Genomic DNA, 18451 nt, shown 5'->3' with positions numbered 1-18451 from the left:
GACTCAAATGTAAGAAAATAAAATATTTGATTTCATAATTGCTCACAGATCATTACCAGGAAAACAGTAAATATTTTCTATACAAGCCTGTTCACACCACCCAAGTTTTCCACTAAAAATTCCTTGCAGCGTTTTCTTTCCTCTTACTATTTATAGAACAGGTTGCCCTTGCAATATCCACTTCTGAATCTGGTTTTGTGCATGAAGACGGAGGTCAACAAAACGAACCCTATGTGATCAGATGGAATTCTCCCACCTAAGCCTAGAAGCCAGAGGCAGTGTGTTGAGGGAGTGTGGGCTTACCAGATTCAGCTCCCCAGGGAGGGGAAGCCACTGCTGCAGCTGCTCATTCCCCTTGGTCCAACATTTATTGCTGACCAGGCACAGCAACTTTTCTATATCATACAAATCACAATACATGTAAAGAAATAGTAAGGTTGGCTGAAAAGGAAAATAAAATTAGTTTCCTTCAGCATGGATTAAGAAAACAATTGATGTATCAGCCAGTGAGTGATGTGATGGTTGCCGTTTTATCAGTTTACAGTTAAAATAATGCTTGATACTGTCATTCAGTATCAAACCCAGTTCAGCTGGCAGGCATAATTATGAGGGAAGAATGACATGACCCAGGATCAGTCCTCCACAGGAACAATAGTGAGCAGATTATCCAAGGCTTTTAGTAGTCACCTACCTATAAATCATACAGTTTTTACATAGTTAGTTTTAATGAAAGAAAATTATGACAAGGTGGTGAGCATGCGAAAAAAGGACATCCTTGTCCCAGGATGCTTGTGTCTTGAGAAATGACATCTGCTCTGTGATCATCCAAGTCCTCATTTCAACATGAACTGAGAACCCAGTTGTTCTGTGTGTGGAGCCTTTATTGCTAAGAGAAGATGATTTTGGTGAGCTTGTTTCCAAACTAGCAAATAAACAAAGCACAAAGAATGCTTTTCTCTTCAAATCCCATCTTCCCTAGATTTCAGTGTTTAGCTTGAAGAATGGTTTAGAACAACTTTTATTTCCTGAAAATTCTCCCAGCTGGCTTTCCAGTTTACTCAGATTTTTCACTGAGGATAATCTCATCAGAAAGGCGCTCTTTCTATTTCTAAACTCCTTTGCTCTATTTCCCAGCAGATCTTGTTTCAGGTAAATAGTTCACAGGAGCTATAGAACAGTATCACTATCCTCTCTTATTGCTCTGATGTTCACTTTGAAAATCATATTTCCCTTGGCAAATACCCCCTATCCTTTCTATGTGTGATCCTGTCTTCAGAAAATTCAAATAATCCACCTCATTCAGTTCAACGCAGGTCAAGTGGTTTAATTGGCTCAATGGAATAAGAGTGGAAGTGACATTTGCCCCTAAAACCAGTTCTTACCTAAGCAACCCTCTTTGAGAAGTCCACGTGATCATTTTATTTTTAATTTACTGGTTAAGGAATCTTCACCCAATTCAAAGTGACAAAGATATGTTTTTTATCAATGCATTATATTTTATGTGTATTATTATCTGAAAAGTCTAAATATAACTTAATTGAACGTTGTATATAGTATATATACCATATCCCTCCTCCTGTGGATATTTATTTGCTATAGATGTACTTACTGAACATCATTCAGCTCTTAAGTTTTCATTGCATCATCCAGTTATATTCTAGGGTTTTTGGGCACAATCACATTTTTGTCTGGCATTATAAGTTAACAGTAACATCTCAACATTGTCAGATCTCTCTGGAGTCTGGAGAGTCTGGAGAAGTAAAAGGTTTAGAAGTTACACTAATGCACATCTATTGCTTAATTAGTATGAGTTAATAGGGTAAAAACTAGATGTGTGTCAGGACCTAGGTAATGTTCTATGATTACAGGAAGTAGCTCAATAATAAAAATACAAAGGAAATATATAAATTAGAAATCCAATAGTAAAATGTGGAAAGCAGCAGCTAAAATGTATTCTTCTCATTTCCTAGGTGAGTGAAAATTTTCCCCTTTTGCAATGAAAATGTTAAGCTCTGTCCCTCTTTCTGTAGAGGTTGCTGTATGTTAAATGCTTTTCAGGTGTTATAAAGAATAACTAAAATTGTCTGGATAGAGACACGCAGTCTGGTAGAGTGATATCCTGGAGGGACAAGGATTGGTAAGAGTGATGGATGCTCTGTTTTGTCTATGAATGTTGCTATGAACTCCTCAGCAATGCCTTCCAGTGCATAGGTAAAACATGTGTCATTGGCTTTGTCAATGATAAAACCATAAGCAGATAGTTAATGGGATCGTAATGTAGGTGCCTTAATCAGATAAGGTGTATGCCCTTATCAGTAGAGTAAGACATAGGGGATCTGTTTCTCTAGTCTGTGAGTGCACGAGCAGGTACTTATGAGCAACTCAAGAAGTTAACTTATGCCATGAACTGAATCTGCTAATCTCTAATAGTTTATATGGCTATAATTAAATTCTGCACTTAAATTTTATTGACTATTTTGTATTTATAAGAATAAGGTAAACATTCTGATTACTAATATTTATAACTATAGTTTCAACAAGTATTGAGTTGATAGAGTCAGTTAAAAATTTTTTTTAACTTAAGTTGTTTGTAGCTGAACATTTTGTTTTTATAATTTTGGAGTATGATAATAAACACCATGCTAGATATATCCAAAGCATATGGCTGCTTAAAATTGGACTTATTTTCTGAGGATAGATCCCAGAATTCAAATTACTGAGTCAAAAAGTACAAACATTTTTAAGATGCTTGTTATATTTTGCCAAATAATAAATCTGATAGTTCTGATTAACTCCCAAGCCTATCAGTAACCATCAGGTAGACCCATTCACTTTTCTTTGGACGTCGTTGGACATTATTTAACTTTATCTTTATTTCCATAGACAATATCATATTTCATTTTTAAACACATTTTTCTTTTTCTACTCTTAAACATTTATGTGTGAAGAATCTTAGTAAATAGACTTTGTGTGGTTCTCATAATGTTCCAAAATATAAATATCCTGTGATGAATTACTTTCAGCCATCAAATATAAGATTTCTGTTGTATATACAGATGTATCTCCTTGATTAATAAATGAATGTGACAAAGTAGCCATGCACTAAAACTGATCTGAAAGAGATTTTGAAAGAGGGTAAAAAACATCCTGGAAATAATACTTTCCTTCCTGGAAGACCTTCTTGGGAGTCACCTAGCACTGTTTGCCTTAGTGTCTTATTGTCCTGGCATAGTACATGCTTAGTTTGTATTGAGTTAGGGGTCATGAAAATGGATAATATTCTACACACACATATGTACACACACATATACACATATGGTGTGTTAATTTAGCATTAAAAAGAGATGTTTGGAGAATGAATGGAAGGGTTTGGGAAGGAAAGTTTAAGCAAATCAGCTTTAATATTTAGGAAGTGATGGTCACTATGCTATCTGCTCATGTAGATAATTCCCAGAGTATGTGGAAGGCACCAATGTGTGTGTGGGTAGAATTGGGGTGTTCACATGTATATGGGAGGTACACATACATAGATGTACATGTGTCTGTGTAGTTCCAGAGGTTAACAGCAAGTGTTTTCTTTTCTTCCTCTCCATCTTACTTTTCAAGACAGGTTTCTCAATGAACCTGGAACTCACTGATGCAGCTAGACTTGGATAGTCAGCAAACTTCAAGGATCCGTCTGTCTCTGCCTCCCTAGCACTGAGAATACTAGAACCCCAGCATGCTGGGGCAATTTCTGTGTGGGTGCTTGGCATAAACTGAAGGTTCTCATGCTTGAATGGCAAACACTCTCCTTGACTAAGCCATCTCCCCTAACCCCTCATTGAACTTCTTATGACTGTAATTGGCCAGTCATGTCAGTCTATATTCCTCTATTTTCTTTTGTCTTCCATAGTGGATGAATCATCATTTGTGAGCCCGGCCCCCGACTGTGAGTGGCTGCTGCCTTGCTTGCCGACCTTGACCAGATGTCTTCCCTATTCAGATTCCCTGCCGGTGGTTTCCTTCTCACCTAAGATCACCAGAGAGATCACCAGAGGTTCTTTGTTCCTGTATCCTTGCATTTGGTGTAAACAAACTTAGATGCAAGAATGTAGAACATTCGGTAGCAAACTTCTGCCCTCCAGGGATCCTCTATTGTGCTGTAAGCCTGTATTTAAGGTTTCCTCCCTCTTTCAATAAACGGCATTTGGCATTCCGCATTTCAACCGTGGCAAATGACTTGCTGTCTCTTGTCTCTATTTTTTAATCTGCAGCGCCTTGCTCGGACATGGTGAAACAGGTATTGGTAACTGTGGCGTTTAAACCGCTATAATCATTCTTTTGAAAGAATTTGTACTAGTATCCTTAGCAAGTGATTCTTCAAAACTGCAACTGTGAATACATGGTTTTGGCTTTTTGATTCTGGAGGGAAGTTTGAGAGGCAAGGATTCTACCTACTATCTTTTTTTTTTTTTTTTTTTTTTTTTCGTTATCTTATTCCTTCCTGCACAACCGAGCCCCTAACTGTCATCAAAAATCTACCCCATTTGTAGGGAAAAAGGGCTGGCTAGAGAAACCCACCCTGACCCTGGTGCCCAGAATTAGGGAAGGATGGCTCAGATAAAAGCCAGTGAGAGAAACACAGTTTAGCTCAGATCAGAGGCATCTCTGCCCCTGTCCAACTGACTTGTGAAATCAACCAATCACAGAGCAGGACAGTAGAATCCTGGCCCTAGGGCCCAGGACCAGGGAAAGAAACACAGCCTGTGTTTGGGACCTGAGCCAGAGAAATGAACACTTTATCCCCAAGCCCAGAACCCAGGAAATATGCCCTGACTCTGAAACTAGTACCAAAATAAACACTTTTGGCCTCTAGAATCAGAGTCAGTGAAAGAAATGTGCCCTGGCCTTAGAGGTAGTGTCAAAAAGCCAAGAAAGGCCAGTTGAAAGAAACACAGTTTGGCCCTGAAATTAGGGCCATCTCTGCCCCTTGCTCACAAAACTGGCCAATCCCTGGGCAGAAGATACACTAACCAATGACAGTTGACTCCGCCCCTAGACATCCTATATAAACTGCCCTGCCGGGTCAGTTGTGAGCTGTTCTCTCCACCCTGGTAGATGCAGCTATTCTCCTGGACTTCCTCCTTCCCAAATAAACCTCTTTCTCAAGAGTATTGGGTGAAGTCCTTCATTTACTGTTAAACAGAAGAACCTTGCTGGGACTCCCATAGTGGACTGAGCAAGGGGGAGCTGAACAGAAGAATCTTGATGGGATGTCCCATAGTGGACTGAACGAAAAAGAGCTGGGTAACACTGAACCAGAGATTGTGGCTCTCCAGGAGAGGAGCAGGATTGCTATGTCCTGAGGGGAGACCATCCCCCATCACACACCAGGTATATCCTGACTTTCCTGAAGAGTCAGGATACCCTTCCTTGCTGAAAGCAGTTCCAGGCCTGACTCTCCCGAGAAGTCAGGAAACCTCCCTTTCCATGGTTAGGCTGTTTCTTTACAGTCCCAGCCATCAAAACTCGTGCTAAACAGCAGAGCTCTTGTTCTAAGTAGCTCGAGTGTCCGGGATACCTCGCCCTCTAGGGCTGAACTGTTTCCTTGCAGTTTCAGCCATCAAATTGACTAACATTTTTGGTGCTGAAACCCTGGGACAGCCAAACCCAGAGCTTTTGCAGTTTACTTACACCATTCATTGTTCCAGTCAGAGGTAGACTTGGTTGTCATGACATCCTAATAATGACGGTGAGTGTTTATAGTGATTTAAAACATGTAGTTTATAGCTGTAGAGTTTCTGGATAGATCACATATTTTGATGTCTCTGATTCCCAGTGTGAATGGAAATACACAACTTGCATTTTCACTGGAATCTGCTTTGAAACCATGAAGAGATCAGGCTGATGTAAACATTAAGAGAAAAACAGTAACAATACAGGCAAAATATTATTTTTAGATGATGTATACCAACTTGACTAAATTTATAACTTTGGCAAAGGAGGGCCATATTTCTTTCTTTCAGTGTGGTCTTTCTAGAAAGGATTAGAAGGAAGACTCTTCCTGCATATGGTCAGCACCATCCTGTGAGCAGGGGTTCTAGACAGAATTAAAAGGAGAAAGGATCTCTCCAGCCACCAACCCCCCAGAATTCCTTTTTCTTCTCACTTCATGACTTCTATGAAATAAGAGCTCTCTTAAGCCACACATCTCCAACAGCTATTTTGTTCCTCCAAAGTGTATAATGACAAGCAGATTGAATCCTCTGAACTTCCTAACCAAAACGCTTTCTGTCTTAGGTTGCTCCTGTCTGGTGTTTTGGCTTCAGGGAGGAGAAAAGCAACTAAAAGCACATAATTCTGCAAACTTTTAGAGTATGCCTAGACAGACAACCACCACGCTTCATCTGATATACCCTAAGTAGTTTCATTATTGCTTAAGATAATTTGGTCTCCTGCTTTCTGTCAGTGTAGAAAGTATCTTAACTGTTATTTTGACTTTTTTTTCAGAGCTGAGGACTGAACCCAGGGCCTTGCACTTGCTAGGCAAGTGCTCTACCACTGAGCTAAATCTCCAACCCGAAAGTATCTTAATTGTTAAAGCTGATTTCATTTCTGTGCTTTGGAATCTGCTGAAGTACATCCAAGGTGCTAACAGGGATAGAGTATTGATATTTTCAGAAATGTCTTTGGATAATTTGGATAATAAATGTAGTAGACACCCAAGACAAAGCAGAGGGCTAAGAAATGGGGTAGGGAAGTGGCTTGCACCATGCCTTGTTCCATTCAGCTTCTGACTGGGAGCCAAAAGTTTTCATCTCCATGCATTCTGAAGGAATCTGTGTTATATAATATCCTAGGATTCCAGCCATGTAGAATGAGCTCTCAAAAAACATGAACTAGACCTCAAGGGCAATATCTGACCATAGAATCTATTCATGAGGGAATAGACTCAACAGATTATAGGCTACGCTCATAGATGGCATCTGCCACTCCAGTGTTGTGAGACTGGCAAAATAGTGTCATGATGCATCATGTCAAAGATTCTCCATGAGCCAGTGAGTCAGCCTCCTAGGGCCTCTTTTTAGCTAGAGCTTAATGATGAGTTTTGGCATCAGCTTCTTGTAGGATCCAGGCTTGACAAGAAGCCTGTCAGATAGAGGGGATGCCCCTGATAATTGATATCTTACAATGTTGATGTAAACTTAGCAAAAATCTGTTTAGCCCTTAATGTTTCCCCTTCATGACTTTCTAGCTAAAATGCCCTTATTTTGCCTCCACTTCCTCCTCAGCTGTGGGTTTTCCATTTGTTTTTGTGTTCAGGGTTGAGAAGAATCTTCTTCCAATCTCACTGGAGTCTTGACACAAAGTCATAAAATAAAGTCTTCCTTAACCATAATAACAAGTGTCCAAAAACTTTTGTTTAGTAATAATACAAAGTGGTTAAAAGAAGTTGGACATTAGGCCTGAGCCTAATGTGACCTTCATATTCTTGTTTTCTCAGAATATTGAAACTATTCCTTTAATGAAGACACCAAGGCTTTTTTCAAGGAAAGTTGCTTTATCAGGGTTAATCATTCACATCTCCTGTTAGTATTGTTTCAAATTCTTCTATTCAAAGAACTGAATGATTATTCTTGGGACAAAATATTCAGGACTTGAAAAGTTGTTCAGGAGCTAAACTCCTTCAGCCATGTCTTGAACATCTCCCAGACACTTGCCTCCCTCCATCCAGCTCCCATTGTTGGTTCTTCGCAAGGTCAGTGGTCACATCTGGCTTCAATATGATACTATCTTCACTCCACATGTGGACATAAGCTGACTAATGTCAACTCTATTTCTGTGAAAGATACAACTTCCCTCTCTTCAGGCTTCAGGTAGCTGTTGTTTTGTGAAAATAGCAGCCAATTCCTTTTGTGTGATATTGAAGTTTTACCCTCCTCTGACTCTCTGAGCGCAATGTCCTTCAGAAGCTCTGATGGACAGCCGCTTCATACGGTGCCATGATTGAAGTTTTCTTTAATAGAAATCACACATGTGATAAAGTATATAGTAGATTTTTCATCAGAGAAGTTTTATTTGTTATAATTTACTCAGGAAGTCAAAAACAAATCTTTCAGCCTTAGCTTTTCCTATTTTAAAATTTAGAAAAAAAAATATACTTATTACTCTCTCAAACTTCCTTACTAAAATCCTGGCACATATTTACTCCATATTTGAAAACTATATCACATCTCCAAATGTTTCTTGGCTTTTTAACCCTTTAATATATGACCTCAGATATCTTTGTTGGTAAACATTAGGGCGATGTGCATTCCAGTCAGCGCTTCTCAACCTTCCTAATGCTATGACCCTTTAGTGCAGTTCCTCATGTTGTGGTGATCCCAACCCATAAGATTATTCCATTGCTTCTTCATAACTGTTAATTTTGCTACTGTTTAGAATTGTAATGTAAATATCTGATATGTGACTCCTGTGAAAGGTCCTTCGACCCTCAAAGGGTTTTGACCCACAGGTTGAGAACTGCTTGTTCTGCGTTGATCACTTTATCACTTCATAAACAAGGACTCCAAACATAGTCCTGAACTATGATGATAATTTTTTTGTTGGCTAAAATATATCATATGAAATGCTAAGAATTCTATACCTTTTAAAATATATAAAATTTAAAACATCCTTCCCCCTTATGGTCACATTACAGTTTTGGCAATGATCAATGACTAGTACACTGGGTTTAGAGTATCAAGGAAATGCATTTGAGTCTTCTGCAAGAGAATATATGAAAAGTTACTTAAAGGACCATGGATAATTCAGGCAGCTGCATTGCCAAAAAGCACCTCTGCATAGTCAAGGACAAATGAAAGCTTCTAGTTACCTGCCTAATTTACAGGCAGCAACTCTACAACATTTCCTTTCCCAACCCCTAGCAATTGTTTACTCTTCATTCCCTTTGGAGAGAACCTTGCAGCACTTGTAAATTTCATGAGCTTCCTAAATCTCGTCAGCTTTTTGTTGTCCAGAGGTAACCTTCCATCTGGTGATGGAAGTTGGGGGGAGGCAAAAGTGCTTGAAAGCTAGTCTTTTAAATTGGCCTTATTATGCTTGTGTTTCTCCTGTTCCAAAATTTTTTCTGCTGAAGCTCTAAGCTTCAATAGAATACTGTTAGTAGATGATGCCTAAGACAGGTAATTGAGTCATGCACGTAGACCTCATTAATGGTTTAATTAATAGAGCAATAGAGCTACTGTCTGTATGAGAAGAGATCTGTACACTTGTTTTCTTGTAAATCAGGAGGAAAGTATCCACCAAGAAACTGACTATAATCTTGTAGCTCCATCCCCAGAACTGTGGAAAAAATCCATGTTTATTGTTTAAGCCACCCAAGTCTAAGATTTTTTTATAAAAGCCTGTGATGATATATAACAGCATGTGCATTGCTTTTCTCATCACTTGTGATCAAATACCTGACTTAAAGCCACTCAAGGGAAGAAAGGCTCACAATACAGAAGAAGGCAGTCCATCATGGTGAGGGATGCATGGTAGTGGGGTGACTCCTCCTGTGGCAGCAATGAGGATGCCAAGAAAGGAGATCATCAGTTTCATTCACTGCAGGAGCTCAAACCTATTGAATGGTGGCATCCACCATTCAGAGTGGGCCTTTCTCTCCTCAGTTACATTATCACTGCAAATGCTTTCAAATACCATGAGTAGAGGTGTGTCTCCTTAGGTGATATCAAATTTAGTGGAAGTTGACAATTAAAGGACTGACCATCAGAGGTTTTAAGAACAATGGCCTTTGTGTACATCTGTCTGCTGTACAAACACGTAGCCTTTCTTTGTCAAATAGGATTGGCAAGTTCTCTATATAAGTGCACAGAGCAGTACTATATAGGATGCCCAATAACCTTGATGTGCTATGTAATGAAAAATAAGATCAGGAATATTTGAATCACTAATGCATGCAAATGCACTTGACCAACTTGGTTAAAGAAACAACAGGTAATGGAGCAGTTGATTTCTTCTTTTCTCTTTCCTCCTCCTTTACCTCATCTGACTCATTTTCATTTAGAATCCAGTAGACAGATGAGTTTCCAAACCCATCTGCAGAACAATTCTTAGTCCTTTTTTTATGCCAGGCTCACTAACAATCAATGACAGCAATAGTGGAAAAATACAACAGGAGGTGACAATTTCTTCTTAGAATTTGAGGATGAATGCTCAGCTATTTTTTGATGCAAGCTGTTCAGCTTTGGAAAAAATGCAAATTGGGTAAAATTATTTCAAAGGAAGAATAGTGGCTTTTGAATGTTTCTTAATTTAATAACTCTAGGCTAACCTCTGTGGACTCATAAATACTATTCATTTACTTTTATTATCAATGTGGCAAAATAATTGACCAAAGTTATTTATGGGAGGAAAGAGTTATTTGGGGTCATGATTTGAGAGGGACATAGCCCATCATGGCAGGGAGTGCAAAATGAAGGGTAAGATCAGTAGTGGCAAGAGCACATAGCAAATTATCCATATGGCAAGTGTTCCAGCAAGCAGAAAGAAAGAGCTAGAATGGAAACAGGATAAGAATAAACTATAAAGGCCCACCTCAAGTGACTCATTTCCTCCAGGCAGACCCCACTTTTCAGAGGTTCCTTAGCATTGCAAATTGTGGACAAAGTGTTCAAAGCATTGAGTCTCTGGGGGCCATTTCCAATCCCAAACATAATAGCTTTGTTCTAGAAGCTATTCAAGCCAGTTACGCTTTAAAGTGCATCTAATATGAATGGAATGATAAGCATATTAAACAATCTTTCACACTAATAGCTCTGCCTCTGGCAGGTTGGTGCTGCTTTGAGATATTCTGCCAATTACAGCATCTTGATAGTTTATTCCTTGTGCAAATTATTTCTTTCATATATGCATATTTATTAACTCCCAAAGGCCTACACCAAAGATAAATCAGCCCTACACTACCATTCCTTGGGATTACATAGTTCCTGATAGCCACTCTACTTCAGAAAACTGAGTTATAACACTCACTACCTATAAATATCTCTTTGGTTCCCAATCTACAGTCTTTATCATTTGAACAGACTTTCAAACAGATTCTTTCATTCAGTCCCCAAATTCTCTTTCAATAGGACCTCGGTTCTGGATTGATACTGAATTTGTAGTGTGTTCATCATTGATCTGACACTAACTGGCCATGGATAGAGTGCATCAGAAAGATTCTATTGGCAAGCTGATACAAAGACTATGTATCATCACCTCTGAGGATGCTGAAATGTTCCAAACAGTGTGCACAGAGACACTGGCCAGCACAGCTATACCAGTAACACACTGATAAACAGGAAACCCAAGTGCTGACATACATCTAGTCCTCTGAGGCTGTAGCCCCAAGAGCCCCAAGTAAGAGGTCAGTCACAAGTTTTTTGAGGTTGATATTGGAACCAGATTTACATTTTTACCTCACTGGTGGTTAAGTTGAAGAAGTAATAAAATTCAGAAATAGACTGGTGAGCTTCTAGTGGGTGCTTTTAAAATGTATAGACATATATATGTATATATTTATGCAGACATAAATTAAACTTACATAAACAAATATATAGAAGGATAAATGATTATATTATGTACAGTGTATTATGTGTGCTTACATAAATATCCTCATAGATATCAATCAATCCACTGGGTATCTTCACATAGCTATATATCAAGTAGATGGAATGTTTCTTCCACTTCTCAACATGTTCATTTGCATTTGTATCATAATTTCTTCTTTAAAATTTTTTCTTGCCGGGCGGTGGCGGCGGCGGCGGCGGCGGCGGCGGCGCGGCGCGCACGCCTTAATCCCAGCACGCGGAGCAGAGGCAGGCGATCTCTGTTCGAGGCCAACCTGGACTACAGTGAGTTCCAGGAAAAGGCGCAAAGCTACACAGAGAAACCCTGTCTCGGAAAAAAATTTTTTTTCTGGATACTTAATTTTTAAAAGTTTTCAAAAATAGTCATGCTGAGGAGAAAGGAGCTGGCAGTGTGATTCCTTTGGCTGGACCACACTTCTGGGGATGCCTGACACTGATAGAGAATGTCTACCATAATCTCTTGGGAAACATGAGACAGCAGTAAAGTGATACCTGATCTCTGAATGTGTCTCTCTCTTCAGCCCTGTAGAGACCTGAAAAGAGAAGCTGTCCCTCTGTCTGGAATCTTGCCACATTCTGTTGTTCTAAATATGTACAAGTGACACTTTCTCTGAGGGCCCCATGTCAAAGACATGACTATCCTTCCCAGCACTGCTAATAGCACTTTCCTCAGCATGCACAAAGGGTCTGGAGATTCTTAGTATTCCAGCAATAGAAAGGCCAAGTGAGAATGAGGTGAAAGCAGTTATATAGAAGAAAGAGAATGTCTGAGATTCCCCACTATTCCATCTGCTGCCATGTGCATGCGTGTGTGCCTGTGTGTGCCTGTGTGTGCCTGTGTGTCTGTGTGTGGTGGAGGGAGGTGTAAGCTCCTGGAGGGACTGACTTTCAGCCCCTTCTTGATATTAGAGTGTGGCTGCCTGGGTGACAGTCAGGTGGCCTTCTATTCAAGTACAGATTTGAATCCTGCTTTAGGCTTCCACAGGGGCTGTTTGATTATTACACTCAAAGCACTGTATGACCCTGCCTCATTATGCAATCATGTTCTTTAAGAATTTAATGCTCACAAAGATCTGCCTGCCTCTGTCTCCTGAGTGCTGGGATTAAAGGTGTGCGCCACCACCACCTGGCCAACCTGGTCTACAGAGTGAGATCCAGGAAAGGCACAAAGCTACACAGAGAAACCCTGTCTCGATAAAAACCAAAAAAAAAAAAAAAAAGAAGAAGAAGAAAAAAAAGAATTCAATGCTAGGACTGAAGAGATGGCTCAGTAGTTAAAAGCACTTGCTTCTCTTACAAAGAGAGTCCAGCAACTTGTAGTTGTGGCGCCAAAATGTGGGGCAATAGTTTCTACCTAAAACCTGAGAAAGCTTAAAAAAAAAAATTCTAAAACAGAGCTAAAAAACCAGCTTCCTAGTTGTTTCTCTCAGGCCAGCCACAGGCTGCAGGCTTGAGCTATTCTATGGTGGGTTCATGGTGTGTGGGCTTGACCTGCAGCCTAGTCAATTCCTGCCAAGGAACACAGAGACATCTCCAAGTTGCACATTACACTGAGTGGTGGATTTAGCCTTTGCTAGTGCAGACAAAGAAAGAAAGAAAGAAAGAAAGAAAGAAAGAAAGAAAGAAAGAAAGAAAGAAAGAAAGAAAGAAAGAAAAAAGAAGAAAAAGCAAGAGGTTTCTGGGATACACTCTGCCTCCCAGAGTCAGCAGACAGCATGGTAGTGAATTACCTCCACCATGTTAAAAAGCTAAGATGGGCAGAGTCAGCAGCCAAGGCTGCTGCTTCAGTACTAACCACTGCAGTTTATAGCAATAGATTCACAATAAGGCAGATTCAGATGGAATAAGACTTTAAAGGTTTACCGTGTGTGTAAAAATGTATGTAGGTTTAGAAGAATAATATAATGAATATAGCAGCATATATAAAGAAATAGTTTTTAAAATAAAGTTTTTTAAAGAGACAGTAAAAGTAATACAAAAAATAAGCCATGGATGGATATTACACAGAGAATCTGGATTATATTGTCTTTGGGATTTTTAACTGCAGAGAGACATTTGATTGTAAAAGCTGCTGAATTAAATCAATATAATATATATTGATTTATATATATTGATATATATATATTATATATATATATATATATATATATGATCTCTTGATTTCAAAATTTATGAATAAGGATATGTTGCTTTGGAAAAGAGGTTCTGCTTTTGTTTCCACAGAAGATGAGAACCTGTGGATTGCTTCCAGGCTCATATGGTTTGATCAAGGAAGATCCCCTGAGAGTCAGATGATCCAACATCCAAAATCAGTTTCAAGGCAATTGGCTCAGACAATGCAGCATCACAGACTACTCCAGTCAGGACTTGACCACAATTCTTAATTTTCTTTGGATTCCCATAAGATTATCAGTGCCCACAACCAGCAGGAAGTAGTATGAGAAGCTATGCCCAAATTCCCAAAATATTGTTTATAATGTTTATTTTTATTTAAAAGGGTTGATATAAATGCAATCTCTTTCTAAAGAAGAAAAGGGGGTGCATTTCCTGTTTATTTTCCTTGGTTATATGATAAAAAATAAATTAGATATGAAACCTTAGACTCAAATATATGATAGATAGAAAATTTTTCTTTAAATTTACAAAATACAAATAGACTGCAATTCTTGCTTGATAGCTGTTTTGTTACATGTAATTTTAATAGCTTAAAGTTAAAAACCTTCCTTTTGTTTAGACAGAAAGGGGGAATTGATGGGGAATGTCTTTCTGTATGCTGAGAATATGTGTTGCTCTGATTGGTTGATAAATAAAGCTGCTTGGTCTATAGCAAGGCAGCTTAGAGGCAGGCAGGAAATTCAAAGAGAGAGACAGAAAGAAGGCTGGGGGAGAGGCCAGTGAGCCACCTAAGGAGCAACATGTAATAGGATGCAGATAAAGCACAGAACATGTGGCGATACATAGATTAATAGTTATGGGCCAATTTAGAATATAGACCTAGCTAGCTAGCAAAAGCTTGAGCCATGGCCATGCAGTTATAATTAATATAAGCCTCTGTGTGTTTACTTGGGGGATTTGAGTAGGAGAGATTTTTCCTGACTGCCAGCAGGCTGGGACACAGGAAATCTTCCAGCTACACAGTTGTCTATAAGTTCAGTTCCAGGGGCTCCAACACCAGTCACTCTGATGCTCTGATATAGATTCAGGAAAAACACTCATTCACATAAAATGAAAGTTAATTGGTCTTAAGAAATGGTTTTTAAAGATTTCAGGGCCTAAGTTTGTAAAACTGCAAATCTTTAAGAGGTTGGAAGAAAATATGAGGGAATCTTACTCTATGTACATAGATAGCACGTTGTTCCAATTTTCTTTCTGTCTCAACTTTCCCATCCTCTTGCAAAAAAACAATGTCAATGACAAACTCTACCTCTCTCTGTTCAAAGTGTAGCTCTGAGTCCACCCTTCCCCTTGTTTCCCTGTAACATTGCTCTGTAAGAGGCTGCTGGCCACAGGAAAAGTCCACCTGCCTTTTTCCCACTCAGCACTGGCTCTTGTGGAATGGGTATGTCTCTACCAGTTCTAACTACTCCTCAAAAAGAGAAAAGCAAGGCTGATCTATTGACGTTGTTCCCCTTGAATGCTATTGTAGATCTCCCTTGCAGAGCTGCTCAAGGGCTTGTGATTACATACTTATTCAGGATCATAACTTCAGAAGGAATGGCCCTTGTCTTAAGGCTATGTGACTGCCATCTTGAAATATTTAATGCTCTTGAATAAAAGGCCCTGAAATTTCATCTTTAATTGCTCTTGGCAACTTACGTAGCTGGCTCTGTCATTGCAGCTGATTTTATCCTGAGTATGAAAAGTGAGGTAGCAGGTACCCCATGTTTAAGAGTGTAAGAAAGAGGCCTGAACACCTCACCAGCTTTGGTTAGAGGAAAAAGAAACAGCGATTTCTCAGCTGTTCATGACTCCTTCCCAGCAGGGTGCATGAACTTGCTTTAATGCCCTTCAGCATTAGAGAGATGACAGGACTTTCTTTTCTTCGCTCTGAGGCTGAGGCTGAACACTGAGACTTTTATCAAAAATTATTAGGATGTGATAGTGACTTGTTGGACTTTGAAAGCTCTTATGAAAGGTCCTGGGGAAACACTGGTTTGAGTTCATACTGAAAAGACCTCAAATCTTGCTTCCTCCAGTACTTACCCTTCTAACTTGTATTTCAAAGCACCTAGAACATCATAATAAATTCTCTGGTTGGATTTCTCTCCTTGGGGAAATAGAGGAGTTTGCTTTAACCCTTAATCAACTTATCATTTACTTATTCAATGACATGAAAAATTATCTCTATTCATTTGATAAAAGAAATACCATTAAATTTTTTGTCTTTGATTTTATAGAAATGTTTGGGAGCAATATACAGAACTTTACTTGGGGGCTGTGCATGTAGTTCAGTTGTTAAGAGTGCTTGCCTAGCATGCATTGTTCATTTCCTAGCATTACATTAAACTGGTGTGGTGGACACCTGTAATCCTGGCACTTGAGAGGTGAAAGAAAAAGAATCGGTGGTTCAAGGTCATCTGGGCTCCAATGGCAAGTTCAAGGCCAGCCTGGGTTACATGAGTTCCTCTCTCAATACATGAGTTCCTCTCTCAAAGGTCTCTCTCTCTCTCTCTCTCTCTCTCTCTCTCTCTCTCTCTCTCTCTCTCTCTCTCTCTCTGTTCACACACACACGTGAACTGATGTAATTCTGTTTCAATTAATAAAACGACAAATCAGTAAAACTGCACTCATAAGTATCTTTAAAACTTCAAGATTCTTGTGCTAGATCCACAGTGATAGACAATTTTATGTGTGAATGTAGCTCAGTTCCCACAAGTTTTGATGGTCCCTAGGAGAAGACCTTGTTCTTTCCTCCTAATGTTCCCATTGCAGCATATGGCTTGGAACACAACAACACTAACAGACATTCATTGAAAGCCTAGCATTGAAACAAATGTTGTAGATAGAGACTGACTCTTACTCTCTAGCTTAGGCTAGCCTAGAATTCACTTTGCACACTAGATTGGACTCAAACTTATGATAATCCTCCTGCCTCAACTTCTCAGATGTCTGGATTGTAGGTGTGACTCCCCACATCTGCTTACATTTTCCCTGAATTTCAGTGTAAAGGACCTCTCTTTTGAAAACTAGTTTTAGGGCTTAGAAAATGGCTCAACTGTTAGTTAGGAATACTTTCTACTATTTCAGAGGACTCAAGTTTGGTTCTCAGCACCCATGTTGAAGTGGCTCACAACTGCCCATGACATGAACTCAGTGGGATACGAAATCCTCTTCTGGCCTCATTGGCACCCCATACATGTGGCATATATTCACATTAACAGATACAACAAGATTACCCATAAACAAAAGTAAAAATATGCCTTAAATATATCCTGTTTTATAGCAGATTATAAATTCATTATTGATATGTTGTCAGCTCATAAATTACCTCTATTAATCCTACACCAACCTAATGCATTGTAGTAATTAATCTGGCCATTTTGTAGATGGACAGTTGAAGCCCCAGTAAGGCTCACAGGCCATTCACAAGTCGACCTAGATATTTTTGCATTGTCTTAAGAGTCAGCAAGAATATAACCTAATTATGAATAAAGTAACTTTTGGTTTAAGTCAAGGCTGTGGAATAATAAAACAATTAATTTATAGTTAACTACAGAAAAATAAAAATCCATGTAAGCAGAAACACAATGCAATGTTTATAAAGTGCCTCTCGCTGATTCCCCACTAAATGAAGACCAGATAGAGAGGGGGATTACAGAGAGGATACCTTCTGCCAAAGTACTCAATGAGTTTAAGTAATTCAGCTCCAAAGGAAAATGCCTTTGGGGAAGTGGGAAATTTAAATAAATTTTGATGTAGAAAATGGCAGTTAGCTTTTGGTGCTTCCTGTGTCAACATTAATGTATTTCCCACTTTCAATAAATATTAGCTGAGAAATATGGATTAATACAACAAATGAATCCCCTGTGGAGATAAATTCCAAAAATGCCACAGATATACTTTTAAAAAATTTTAGAACCTGTATCCACTTCTTTTGTGTGGGCTGCACACAGTGACTTCCTTCATGAAAATACAGCATAGAAAAGGAGAAAAAAACATCTAACTTTACTGGTGGAAAACCCTCATAACATGGCTGGGAGGTCAATTCAGTATTATGTTAGTAGACCCTCTTAGCACAATGTCATGCAGATCTATTTTATTCCCTTGGCCTTATATATCAATAAATCCAAAAGCCCAGGCTAATGGTGAGACAGCTATCATGCAAACGTCACTGAATGGACATTTTTCAAAACACACAAAGCTATCAAAACAGTCAAAAACAGTGCCTCTTAGAAAGAGTCATGATGAAAAACAACCTTAGAGGACCTGAACAAGGACCTGGAACACAAGAAGGAAAAGATAAAATAAGGAGATTTTAAAAAGTCATTGGCAGTATACTAATATTAGGCTATTAATTGAAACATATTTAAGAAGCCAATAGGAGAGAACCTTGCTGTACTATTTCTACAATTTCCCACACATTTAAATCTATTCCAAAAATAGATTTTAAAGAGTGAAAGTGAATTTTACAGCTTTTGAAATCTGATTAAATGACTGATTAAATGCTCTTGTTGGGCAGGTTTTGCTGTAACAGAAAGACATGCTTGGTAAACATTTTCATAACAACTTCAATGATGATTACCATCTATAAATTGGGAGGCACCATGCTGTCTCATAATGAACCTTCTGCCTCTAGGGACCACTCTCTTCAGATTGATGTCAGGGAGCCAGGTGTG

This window comes from Peromyscus leucopus, chromosome 13, assembly GCF_004664715.2.
Source record: "Peromyscus leucopus breed LL Stock chromosome 13, UCI_PerLeu_2.1, whole genome shotgun sequence".
NCBI lineage: Eukaryota > Metazoa > Chordata > Mammalia > Rodentia > Cricetidae > Peromyscus > Peromyscus leucopus.
This window is presented reverse-complemented; position numbering follows the sequence as displayed.